This window comes from Nicotiana tabacum, chromosome 11 (genome assembly GCF_000715075.1).
Source record: "Nicotiana tabacum cultivar K326 chromosome 11, ASM71507v2, whole genome shotgun sequence".
NCBI classification, from domain to species: Eukaryota; Viridiplantae; Streptophyta; class Magnoliopsida; order Solanales; family Solanaceae; genus Nicotiana; species Nicotiana tabacum.
The window spans coordinates 39,929,051-39,942,985 of record NC_134090.1 but is presented as its reverse complement, the minus strand read 5'-3'; the positions used below and the strand labels follow the sequence as shown (position 1 = coordinate 39,942,985).

Sequence of the window (13,935 nt, the reverse complement as noted above, 5' to 3'; positions counted from 1 at the left end):
AATCAACTTTCGCCATTTCAAGCCTAAATGAGCTACGGACCTCAAAAACACAATTCGGACACGTCCCTAAACCCGAAATAATCATCCAACGGAGCTAACGAAATCGGCGCAATTTCATTCCGGAACCATTTTCATACAGTTCCGACTATGGTCCAAATCTTAAAGCTTAAACCTCCATTTAGGGACTAAGTGTCTCAAAATACTCCAAAACTCAAAACGAATCTTCCCGGCAAGTCATAATAGCAGAAATAAATACAGGGAAATAATTAATAGGGGATCGGGGCTCTAACTCTCAAAACGACCGGTCGGGTTGTTACATTTAGTAATGGTTCAACTAAGTATAAATTGAATCATAAATACTATTAGCACACATATAAAGGGTCGTTTGGTAGGGTGTATAAAAATAGTACCGAATATGGTGTATTAGTAATGTTGGAATTAGTTATGCTAGAATTATTTCATATCGATTGTTTGGTTTAGTGTATTAAAAATAACATGCATTGTATAATATTTTTTATAAATTATTATTTACAAAAATACCCTCCAAAAACGTTGAGAAGGATTTGCAAAAGGTTTTGAAAGAGCAGTTCTGCCTTTTATACATGCTTATTTGTTTATTAAAAATAATAATATTTGTCATGACCCAAAACCAACCGTCGTGATGGTGCCTATCGTAGAACTAGGCAAGCCACTACTCAACATCTCAACACAGTAAAAGCTTTGAAATTAAAGACGGAAGCAATTAATATTTAAGAGAAGCCTTTTTGAAACAGAAATAATCTGGAATACGATACAATCTATCCCAAAACCGGGGTGTCACAGAGTATATAAGCATCTATACCGGAATATAGTATACAACAATGTCTAAGGAATAAAAACTGAAGTACAGATAGAGATAATGAAGGAGAGTCAAGGCCTGCAAACGCCATGTAGCTACCTCGATAGTCTCCAAATCCTAATTCCTCGATCAACAACCTCCGTGACCCGAAGCACCTGGATCTGCACACGAGGTGCAGGGTGTAACGTGAGTACAACCAACTCAGTAAGTAACAAGTCCAACCTTTGGACTGAAAGGTAGTGAGAACTCAACCGGCACAGTTCAAAATAGAAATAGCAATGCAGAAATGTAGGCATGCTTTCATGTTAATCAGATAGCTCAAACAGTAAAATAGATCAAGTCTGAACAATGTGAAGAATATAACTTTTCTACTTCTACATGCCAATGCACATGATGTACGTGCTAGCACCATACTAATAGCCTCATGTGCTCACACTCTCAAATGCTCAATACTCCGTACTATATATGGCCCATGCTGCCCAGGGAAGATCCATCTCGGAATATATACACATCATTGACCATTAGTCACCCAGTACCGAGTAAGGCCAATCCATCCCGTGGAGAAGATCTATCTCTAGGTATATAATGCTTTGGATAAGATCCATTTCCAGGGAAGATCCATCCTTCAATATCAATCGCGCTCACTGGAGGGGGTGTACAGACTCCGGAGGGGCTCCTTCACCCCAAGCGCTATCATAAATCAGTATAATCGATGCAGCGTACAACCCGATCCCATAACTGTCACTCATAACCAGGCCCCCGGCCATACTCAGTCATCAATCTCTCCAGCCTCATTTACGGGCTCACAATATCATGAAACTATCCCGAAAATAATGATATGATGTATCAATAAATAACAACTGAAACTAAGATATGATATGAAATGAATGAATATGACTGAATATGAAACATCAATGAATTCAGTAACATGACCGCAAGAAACGACCACTATGGGTCCCAACAGTACTAGCATAAAGCCCAAACATGATATCTAGCATGATTGACAACTCTATTACTTTCTCACAAGATAAAAACACAAATATCAACAAGATAGATCCACTATACAGTGCCATGGAATCAACCAATTCATAATTTTCATGATGCACTCCCGCATGCCCGTCACTTAGCATTTGTGTCACCTCAATACCAATCACATAAAATATAATTTGGGGTTTCAAACGCTCAGAATCAAGTTTGAAAGTGTTACTTACCTCAATCCGGGCAAAACTCTACTCTACAATGCATTTGCCTCTCAAATCAGTCTCCAAACGTCCTGAATATAGCCACAAGAAGTACAATACAATTAATATAGGCTAAAGGGATCAATTGCACAAGAAAAACACTAAATTATAGCCAAAATCTCGAAATCCGACAAAAGTCACAAAATTCGAAAGTACATTCACTCACGAGTCTAACCATACCAAATTTACTCAAATCCGATAACAAAATCCCATTCAAAACCTCAAAAATCTACTCCAAGAACTCTTCTTCATTTTTCCAAAGTTTCCTCCCTAAATCACAATTAGATGATGGAATTAAAGCATGAATTTGACCAAAATTAGATAGGAATCACTTACCCCAAACACCCACGCAAGAATCTCTCCAAAAATCTCCTTCTACCGAGCTCCCACTTCAATTTTATGATATGAACTCGAAACCCTCGTTTTGAATCGTTTAAATCTGCCCTAATGCACTTTCATCGCGAATGCGTCCTTTTGCTCGCGTTCACATAGACCAATTTGCCTGGCTCTCAATTTAACACTTTGTGAATGCGACCACAGCTTCCCGAACGCGAAGCTTAGCCAACTCCACTCTTCGCGAACGTGAACCCTGCCCCACGAACGCGTAAGAGGAAACCAGAAGAAACACACCAGCAGTTATCACCCAGCAACCTAAGTCCAAAAATGATCCGTTAACCACCCGAAATTCATCCGAGGCCCCCGGGACCTCAACCAAATATTCCATCAAGTCTCAAAACATCATACGAACTTAGTCGAACCCTCAAATCACCTCAAACAACATCAAAAACACGAATTACACACGGATTCAAGCCTAATGAAATTTGAAATTTCCAAATTCTACAAATGACGCTGATACCTATCAAATCACGCCTAATTGACCTCAAATTTTGCACACAAGTCATAAATGACACGACGAACTTACTCCAACTTCCAGAAATCCAATCCGACCCCGATATCAAAAAGTTCACTCCCAGTCAAACTCTCCAAAATTCCATTTTTTGTCATTTCAAGCCTAACTCTACTACGGACCTCTACAAATCACAATCCTCACACGCTCCTAAGTCCAGAATCACCCAACGGAGCTAACGGAACCATCAAAATTCCAATCCGAGGTCGTTTACACATAAGTCGACATCCGATCAACTTTTCCAACTTAAGCTTTCAATTAAGAGACTAAGTGTCTAAATTCACTCTAAATTCTCTCCGGACCTGAACCAACTAACCCGAAAAGTTATAAAGCAACAGTGAAGTACAAAATGAGCAGAAAAAGGGGAACGAGGCTACAACTCTTGAAACGATCGGTCAGGTCGTTACATCCTCCCCCTTTTAAACAAATGTTCGTCCTTGAATGGGTCTAGAAATATACCTGGAGTCTCAAATATGTGTAGATATCTGCTCTGCATCTCCCACTCGGTCTCCCAAGTAGCCTCCTCCACAGAATAACCTCTCCACTGCACCTTTACTAAAGCTATATCCTTTGATCTCAACTTTCGAACCTGCCGATCCAAAATGGCCACCGGCTCCACATCATAAGTCAAATCACCATCCAACTGAACCGTGTTGAAATCCAAAACATGAGACGGATAGTCGATATACTTCTGGAGCATAGAAACATGAAAAACTAGATGCACACTCGACAAGCTATGTGGCAAGGCAAGCTTGTAAGCCACCTCCCCAATCCTCTGAATTACCTCAAAAGCCCAATGAACCGAGGGCTCAATTTGCCCTTCTTCCCAAATCTCATAACACCCTTCATGGGTGAAACCTTTAGCAAAATCTTCTCCCCAACCATGTAAGACACATCACGGACCTTCCTGTCAACATAACTCTTCTGTCTAGACTGCACAGTGTGAAGTCGCTCTTGAATCAATTTAACCCTGTCCAAAGCATCCTGAACCAAGTCAGTACCCATTAACTTAGCCTCGCCCGGCTCAAACTAACCCACTGGAGATCTACACCGCCTCCCATACAAAGCCTCATACGGGGCCATCCGAATGCTCGACTGATAACTGTTGTTGTAAGAAAACTCCGCGAGCGGCAGAAATTGGTCCCATGAACCCCCGAAATCAATGACACAAGCGTGTAGCATGTTCTCCAATATCTGAATAGTGCGCTCGAACTGTCATCTGTCTGAAGGTGAAATGTTGTACTCAACTCAACCTAAAGGCCTAACTCTCGCTGCACGGCTCTCTAAAAATGCAATGTAAACTGCGTGCCTCTATCTAAAATGATGGAAACTGGCACACCATGAAGGTGAACAATCTCCTTGATGTAAATCTCGGCCAACCGATCTGAAGAATAAGTAGTACCCACTGGAATAAAGTGTGGGGACTTGGTTAGCCGATCCACAATCACCCAAATAGCATCGAACTTCCTCGAAGTCCGTGGGAGCCTAACTATGAAATCCATGGTGATCCGCTCCCACTTCTACTCCGAAATCTCTATCCTCTGAAGTAATCCACCCGGTCTTTGATGCTCATAATTTACCTGCTGACAATTGAGACATCGAGCTACAAACCCAACTATATCCTTCTTTATTTTCCTCTACCAATAGTGCCGTCTCAAATCCTGGTACATCTTCGCGGCAACCGGATAGATGAAATACCGCGAACTGTGGGCCTCCTCAAGAATAAACTTTCGTAGCCCATCTACATTGGGCACACATATCTGGCCTTGCATCCTCAACACCTCACCATCTCCTATAGAAACATCTCTGGCATCACCGTGCTGAACCCTGTCCTTGAGGACAAGCAAATGAGGATCATTATACTGGTGCTCTATGATGCGATCAAATAAGGAAGACCGAGAAACCACACAAGCTAGAACCCGACTGGACTCTGAAACATCTAATCTCACGAACTGGTTCGCCAGGGCTTAAACATCAACTGCAAGAGGTCTCTCACCAACAGGAATGAATGCAAGACTACCCATACTCACTGCCTTCCTACTCAAGGCATTGACCACCACATTGGCCTTTCCCAAATGACACAAAATAGTAATATCATAGTCCTTTAGCAGCTCCAACTATCTCCGCTGCCTCAAATTTACATCCTTTTATTTGAACAATTACTGGAGGCTATAATGATCAGTAAATATTTCACAAGACACACCATAGAGGTAGTACCTCCAAATTTTTAACGCATGAACAATGACAGCCAACTCCAAATCATGAACATGGTAGTTCTTCTTATGAGGCTTCAACTGACGAGAAGCATAAACAATTACTCTACCTCCAGTATCAAAACATACCCAATACCGATCTGAGAAGCATCACAGTATACTGTATAAGAATCAGAAGCTGATGGTAGAACTAGAATTGGAGTGGTGGTCAAGGCAGTCTTGAGCTTCTGAAAGCTCTCCTCACACTCATTCGACCACCTGAAAAGAGCACCATTTTGGGTCAATTTGGTTAAAGGAGATGCAATAAACGAGAAACCTTGCACGAAGCGACAGTAATAACTAGCCAAACCAAGAAAGCTCTGAATCTTTGTAGTTGAGGACGGTCTGGGCCAACTCTAAACCGCCTCTATCTTCTTTTGATCCACCTGAATACCCTCACTAGACACTACGTGCCCCAAGAAAACCACTGAACTGAGCCAAAACTCACACTTGGAGAACTTGGCATAAAGCTTCTCCCTCAACCGCTGCAACACGACCCTCAAATATTGGGCGTGCTCTTCCTGGCTACGAGAGTACACTAGGATATCATCAATGAACACAATAACAAACGAGTCGAGATAAGGCCAAAATATATTGTTCATCAGATGCATGAACGTTGTTGGGGTGTTGGTCAACCCAAAAGACATCACGAATGGGTCCTAAAATCTATCTTAAGAATATCCGAGTCCCGAATCTTCAACTAGTGATACCCAGACCTCCAATCAATCTTGGAGAACACCCTCGCTCCCTGAAGCTGGTCAAATATATCATTAATACACGGCAAAGGATACTTGTTCTTAATTGTGACTTTGTTCAACTTTCTATAGTCAATGCACATTCTCATAGTGTCATCCTTCTTCTTCACGAACAGAACTGATACACCCTAAGTTGACACACTAGGCCTAATAAATCCCTTCTCAAGGAGTTCTTGAAGTTGCTCTTTCAACTCCTTCAATTCAACCGGTGTCGTACGGTACGGAGGAATAAAAATGGGCTGAGTGCCCGGCACCAAGTCAATACCAAAATCAATGTCCCTGTCGGGTGGCATGCCTGGCAGGTCTGCAGAAAACACATCCAGAAACTCTTACACCACCAGAACAGAATCAATAGTAGGGGTTTCTGCACTGGCATCCCTTACAAAGGCCAAATAAGAGAGACAACCCTTCCCAACCATCCGCTAGGCCTTCAAGTATGAAATCACTCTACTAGAAACATAGTCTAAAGAACCTCGTCACTCAATCTGTGGCAACCCCGGCATTGCCAACGTTACAGTCTTAGCATGACAATCCAAAATTGCAAGACATGGAGACAACCAATCCATACCTAAGATCACGTCAAAATCAACCATACTAAGAAGCAAGAGATCAACTCTAGTCTCCAATCCCTTGATAGCCACTACACACGACCGGTCCATAATAATAGTATCGCCCATCGGCGTAGATACATGAATTGAAGAAACTAAAGACTTACGGGGCATATCCAGATAATGAGTAAAATACGATGATACATATGAATAGGTGGAACTAGGATCAAATAATACAGAAGCATCTTAATGACATACTGAGACAATACCTGTGATCACGGTGTTTGAAGCAATAGCATCTGGTCTGGTAGGGAGTGCATAGAATCGGGCCTGGCCGCCACCTAATTGGCCTCCTCCTTTAGGGCAGCCCCTAGCTGACTGAGCTACACCCCGAACTGGCTGGGTGGGTGGTGAAGTAACTGGTGTTGAAGTCGTAGGCTGACTCCTCTGCTGAGCTGAACCTCATAAGAGGCGGGGACAATGCCTCTTGATATGACCCATATCTCCACACTCAAAGCAACCTCTCCTTGCAAATGGCGATGGGGACTGAAGGGAGCCTCGAGATAACTGCTAGAACGCCCCGACATGGATGAACCCTGAGCTGATGGTGCATGAAACGAACTCTAAGCTAGAAGGGCACTGAGAGATGAGTGACCCTGATGAGAACTGTGAGAACCATGGCTAGATGATGCACCACGGCGAACTGCGCGAGCCGTCGGAGCATGCCTGTAAGGACGACCCCTATCATGGTATAACTGACCTCCAAAAGGAACACCACTAAAACCACCTGATCCACGAGACCTCTTGGCCTCCCTCTCAACCCGCTCCTGGCTGCGGACCAACTCTATCTGTCGAGCAATGTCAACAACCTCATTGAAAGTAGCACTGGATACCCTCTCTCTAGTCATAAGCACCCGCAACTGAAATGTGAGTCTATCAATGAACCTCCTGATCCTTTCCCTATCAGTGGGAACTAACCAAACTGCATGATAGTCTAACTTAGAAAACCTCATCTTGTACTGCGTCACGGAAATATCATCCTGACATAACTGCTCAAACTATCTACACAGCTCCTTTTTGCGAGACTGCGACATGAACTTCTCCAAGAAGAGAACGATGAACTCCTACTAGGTAATGGTGCTGTACCGACAAGCCTACGTCTCTTATAAGCCTCCACAACTGAAGGCAGCTCCAAAGAACTGAAAAATAGTTAACGAGACACCACTAGTCTCTAGAATACCTGTTGTACGGAGCATTCTCTGACACTTATCCAAAAATCCATGTGCATCTTCCGCCTCTGTACCACTGAAAGATGGAGGCTGGAGTCTCTCAAACCTCTCCAATCTATGCTACTCATCATCAGGCATGACAGGAACCACATAGTCCTGAGCAGCTGTAACCGGTTGGGCTGGTGGTGCCTCCGGTGTCTGGAGTCCCTCCATCACCTACTCTAGTGTGAGGGCGGCGAGATTCTGGTGCCTCCCCCTACCTGAGAAGTGGTTGCTGCGGCCGAAATAGAGACTGCCTGAGCAAGACTGGTGCACGCAGTCAGAATTTGAGTTAAGGCCTCCTGAAGGCCTGGAATCACAATAGGTATGGGCGGTGCCTGAGCTGGCCCCACTGGCGCATCCACAACTGGGACCTGCTCCTGAACTAGCAACTGGTCGATCTGCAGGTACTGCCCTAGCTGGTGTGCGAGCTGTACCTCTACCCCTACCACATCCTTTACCGCGACCTCGGTATCTCGCGGCTGGTACTGGTGGTTGTCCATCCTACCCAGTAGTACGTGCTCTCACCATCTGTGAAAAAATAGAATAGCAAAATTTTAGCTACTAGAATCAATAGATTCACACGACAAGAATTCAAGAATGTGAAGTTTCCTAAGGGTTCGGCAGCCTCTCGAAGATAAGTACAAACATTTCTGTACCGATCCACAAGACTCTACTAAACCTGCTCATGACTCGTAAGACCTATGTAACCTAGGCTCTGATACCAACTTGTCACGACCCAAAACCAAGCATCATGGGCGCCTGTCACACATCCTTTTTCTACCCCGAAAGGGGCTATAAGGGAGTTTTTCCAATTAAAGTGACATAAATCGAAATGAGATTATTTATTTATTATAGAGTCGCCACTTGGAATAGTTTATGGTGTCCCAAGTCACCGGTTTATTTTAAATCCCAAATCGAGAAAATTGACTCTTATTTATGGTCTGTGAATACAGAAGATCGAGTAAGGAATTTTGTTAATCCAGGAGAAGGTGTTAGGCACTGGCGAGTTCCGTGGTTTTAGCACGGTCGCTCAACTATTAATAATTGGCCTAATTATCTGATTAATTATATATTTAAAACCTAATGTATATTTTTAACCTTCTAACCGCTTTTTATGGAATTATTTCTGGAACAAGGCACAATTATCGTACACTTGTCGTGTTGTACACATTGCAAACCGTGTCACATAAAATGCACCCGCGATCTACCACATATTTATTTTATTATTATTTAAAATTATGGTCGGGTCACATAAAATGCACACCCGAATTGGAGATTATATATCATGACTATGCCACGAGAACCGTACTTATAGTCATGATAATTGATTATTCATCACGCCTAAAGCAAACTACGATATTCATTTTTATTTTCCTAATAGCTAATAAAGATTTTCCACACACAAGTCAGCAGCTACAATTTGAAAGCTATAAATCCATTAGTAAATTAATGCATGTTCCCAGCCATATGATGTATTTGTGCAAGTAAATGTGTCCGCAAATCAATACTTACTTAGAGGTTAAACAAGAAAAAGTTATGATAATAAGAAGTGATAACAAGATTGCAAAAGGAATGTGCAGCTTTTAACTTGTAAAAAATCCACTCCACATTCTCTTAATTAAATTAAGGAGAGTCCACGGCAAAATAGACATCGAGATTGTTGAAGTTAGAGCTCACATGTTAATTTAGTGTTTGGAAAATCAGGAAACAATATAATCTAATTAAAAAAAACTTAAAATTACTATATTTTCACCTAAAGTTTCCATCCCTTCTCTTCCAACAATCAACCAGTAGGTCTAGCTCTTTAACTAGGTGGCATTCAAGTCAAATTAAATTAAACACAAGATTCCAGAGTATTCATCAACGCAAAAAAAAAATTGAGTCCCAATAATCAAATATCAATTAAGCTAAATATCACTCGTCGGAAGCATAGTCTGAATCATACCATCAAAATCAAACTTGAAATTTAGAGGAGTATCAAGTAAGAATTAGACCTTCATTGATGAACAAAGCTGAAAATTGCAAATCAATCGGACTAAACAAAGCAACAACCTCGACGAAACCGTGAACCAAGCACAAACAGACTCAATTTAGCACCAGGAGTAATCGACGACGTTATCGAGCTTGAGAACCAGCAAAACAGTGAAACACAAAACCAAGGTGTGAGCAATTGGAAAATTGGTGGGTGCTGCCAGCTCTATGCCAAACTTAAGACTAATGATTAGCTCGACCGCTAACCATTTTATGCAACCTATACAAAGAGACCATTCCCAGAAATCATTAACATGGGAAAGTTTTGCACAAAAAAAATGCTTATTGATAGAAGCTCCCACCCAAATTCACATATGGATGAATCTGTTGAGCGTAAACATGACAAGGATGAAGAGTGTGAACTTTAGTAGCGTCTGCTTTAGAATGAAGAGAGGTGGGTGAGCTCTAAAGTTTTTAGGAGATTAGATTTTGAGGGTGTTGAGATTGGCTTTTAAGCTGGTCAAATCAGCTTTCTCTTTTTAGTTTTTTTTAGTGTTTGTCAAAGTCAAAAAGTACTTAAAATAAGTCAAAAGCAATAAGTTGGGCAATCCCAACTTACTGTTTTTTGGCTTAAAAGCTATTTCTGCTGAAAAACTACTTTTTTTAAGTCAATCTAAACGGACTCTTTTTGTCTTTCTCTTTTCTTTTGTCCGTCTCTTTCGTGAGTGTGTGCATCAGTCTCTATGATTTTTTGAGAGAAAGAGGACCATCAAAATCTGAAAGGGGAAGGGGAAAACGGCTCCCGCTAGGGGTGTCTCCTCAGTCCTTTTAAAATGTGGAGATGAAGGGGCCTAACAGCATGGGCTTAGGAATTATGGGCTAAGGGTCCAAAAATTGGACCTAAAAAATGGGTTGTTTGAACCCAAATTGTATTCTTTCTCCTTGAACAAGACTAAAAATACTACCATATTTACTAATTAATCATACTTAAATAAAATAACTATTAAAATAAAACTAACCGTTAAAACAAACCTATTTTTGTTATTTTTCAAATATCAATCCTAAAAATAAAAATGGAATTAGATTAAAATCATCGCAAAAATTAAAATAGTATTCCTACCAAAAATACTAATATTTCTGAAAACAAAGTGGAACTATTTTTGTATTTTCGACTTTTATGAAAGGCAAATAAACTAAAAGTAACTAGATGAAATGTCAATTAGCTAAATAAAAAAATACTTTTTTGTTATTTTCATTTTTGTGACAAAATAAAGTAAAGAGTCAAAACTAGTTGAACTAGCGATATTATACCTAAACTAAATATTTAAAGGCTAAAATATATAAAATCTTGAGGAGGGTCAAAATTACATATCTACAGAGCCTATCATAGAACTAGGCAAGCCACTACTCAATATCTCAACATAGTAAAAGCTTTGAAATTAAAAATGTCTACAGAGCCTATTCATAATTTTAGAGTTTTTAAATTAATTTTCCTTGCATTAATTCACATAAAAATTCAGTAATCGCTCTTTTAAATTATTTGTGATGACTTAATCACCTAAAATCATTATTTGCATTCCTCATATATTTTTAAAATATTTTTTCCTCCATTTTTTATATATTTACAATTGTATTTTAGGCTATTCGCATAAATTTGCAATAATAGCCTATATTTTGCATTCTTATTGCAATTGACATTTCATTTAGGGTCAAAATAATATTAACATTTTTTATAGTCTCCTATTATTGTTTAAAATATATTTTACATAATTAGCATTTTTATATATTTATTTACATATTTTATTAAATTATTTTCCTTTTAATTTTTATTTAAAAAAGCTGGCCCAATTTCGAGTTATTTTCGGACCAGACAAATCCAAATCCCTGGCCCAAAACGTCAATCCCAATCCCAGGCAACCCTGCACAATCCAAAACCGACCCAAACCCCGTTAAACCACAGCCGTTGATCAAAAATGATCAACGGCTCGAAAACCTCAACCCTTCTTCTCTTATAACCCAATCCCTAAACCCTAGAGACCATAGTCTCTGTCTAGCCGCCATCAAATGCTCCTCCCCTCCAAAAACCCTAATCGCCGCCTTCTCCAAATCTTCTCCTAATCCCCGCTACAATGGGATTTTCCTATTATTTACTTACCATAATTGTGGGTTTCTGCTACTCGTTGATTCTCCATGGTATCACCTAGTACTTGCCTAAACATGGCAAGTACTAACTCTCCGATTTTGTTTGAATGAGTCTTATTTCTTGAATCTGGACCGTATTTTCGTCTACACGTATTTGATTATGCACTGTGTGAGTTCGATTTTGTTTGGATTCTGCTGATTTACACTTTCTCTAAAAAATTAGGGTTTACAGATTTTCTCTTTTAAATTGATTTCAAATCGATTTGCATGATTCTTTTCCTTGTTGTTTAAATTATTATGTTTCCTTATATGTTTGCTCGATTTTTGACTACTATATAAAGCCCCTCATTTTCTCTTTTGGGACAGACTTGAAAATCGATTTCTACAAAAAAAATTAGGGTTTTTGCTACTCTCTTTCTTGGTATTCTGTACTAGCCAGCTAAAAGCCAAGGCCATTAGCATCTTGTTACTTAACTCGTTCTTGGTGCGAGTATTGCCCGGGGTTCTATTTAAGCTCTTGGGAACTTTGACGCTTCGAGGTTTCTGGGTTCTTGTGGATCTTTTGTTCTTTATTGTTGTCCGTTTAACTGGTAAGCTACTTGACTCTTGCAATTTCATCCCTATGTGCTTTTGATTCGCATGTGTTCTCACCTCTGAAATTTCTGGCTTGATATATTTTCTGGATTACTTTTGTACATGATTTTGTTAATTCTACTTTGTTCTAAGTCTTTTAGCATCTAACTTCCTCCTAATACTACTAGTTCTGAGTTTGCCTAAGTCTAACTTGGATAATCTGATCCTCTTAAGTGTATGGGTGTCTGGATGTTCCCTAATACATGCTTACTTGCTTTGTCCTTAATCTATATAGTGAATGCTTCATACTTGTGCTAGAACTTCTTGTGTTAATTGTGACATGTTCACATGCTATTTTGTCACTCAGTATGATCCCCATACCCCATTAGTGATTGACTAAGATCTTGAGAGTTATCTCAACTTGATCTTCTATCCTGTTTGAACCATTTTGTTTTATGACATAACTTAGATCTTCTCTAGTTGATTAGTCTATTGTGTCAATCCCAGAATACCTACATGTGCTTGATATCTCATACTGTCCTGAATCTGTGCAATGTCCGTATTGCATGTACAATGTGTTGCAATTTATATTAAAACTATTTTCTATCGACTATGATCTTGCTTCTATGCTAATATGTTTCCCAGTCTGTCTTTTGTTCATTTGATACCTTGTTTCTTCTAGAGCTTATCACAATGTGTGTCCCCCCATCATGTATAAATACTGATTAGCATGACCCTAGGATGCGTGCTTAGCTTAATCTAAACCTCTTAGGTGTCAATTGGTTTAGTGTCATGAATGATAATCTATGTATGTCTTGCAAACTTGTTTCTTCCTCAATTTCTTTCGATATAAGGCTATCTATGTGGTGATTTGTTGTCCTGCTGAACCTACTGGCCTATTTGATTAATTACTCTATATGCTTAATTTGGCTATGTCTACTTTAGGATATGAATGTATCCCCTAACTTCTGTCCACTCTCATTACTTGCAACTTATGCTATTCTGAACTCTTAGCCGGCTGAAAGCCGAGGCTACCTAGGTTCTATTGTTAGCCTCCCTAGTGTGAGCACTGCTCGAGGTCCAATTGAGACCCTTGTGAACTCTTACGCACTAGGGTTTGGTCCTTAGTCACTCCCTCAATCTCAAATTGTTCCTATTCACTCTACTTCCCCCAGTTATGTGATGTGTGCATGAATTGGCTGATTTAAATGGTGCAACACTTAGTGTTATGGTTGAGTAAATTGGTTCTGGACTTCTCCATGGATCCTTGAGACGTGTATTGAATGTGGCTCTTTGTTGAAGGCTTGGGTATGTTGTGTAAAAGTTATTGAAGGCCCAAGCAATGCTGGGTATTTTTATTTAGGCCTATTGTAGGCCTATTCTCACTATTATGTAACATTTGTATTTTTACTCATTATTGGACCTGCAATAACCTTT

At 40.1% G+C, this 13,935-nt stretch overlaps 1 long non-coding RNA gene across 1 annotated transcript; it reads right to left on the bottom strand.

Moving 5' to 3' along the window:
* Window positions 1-722: 722 nt before the first annotated feature.
* Window positions 723-10,277, bottom strand: LOC107767229 (uncharacterized). The gene is made up of 4 exons (XR_012696917.1): window positions 9,807-10,277; window positions 6,811-8,340; window positions 2,050-2,111; window positions 723-999 (listed from the first exon to the last, which is right to left on the bottom strand). It is a non-coding gene; the product is annotated as an uncharacterized LOC107767229 (long non-coding RNA).
* Window positions 10,278-13,935: the final 3,658 nt, after the last annotated feature.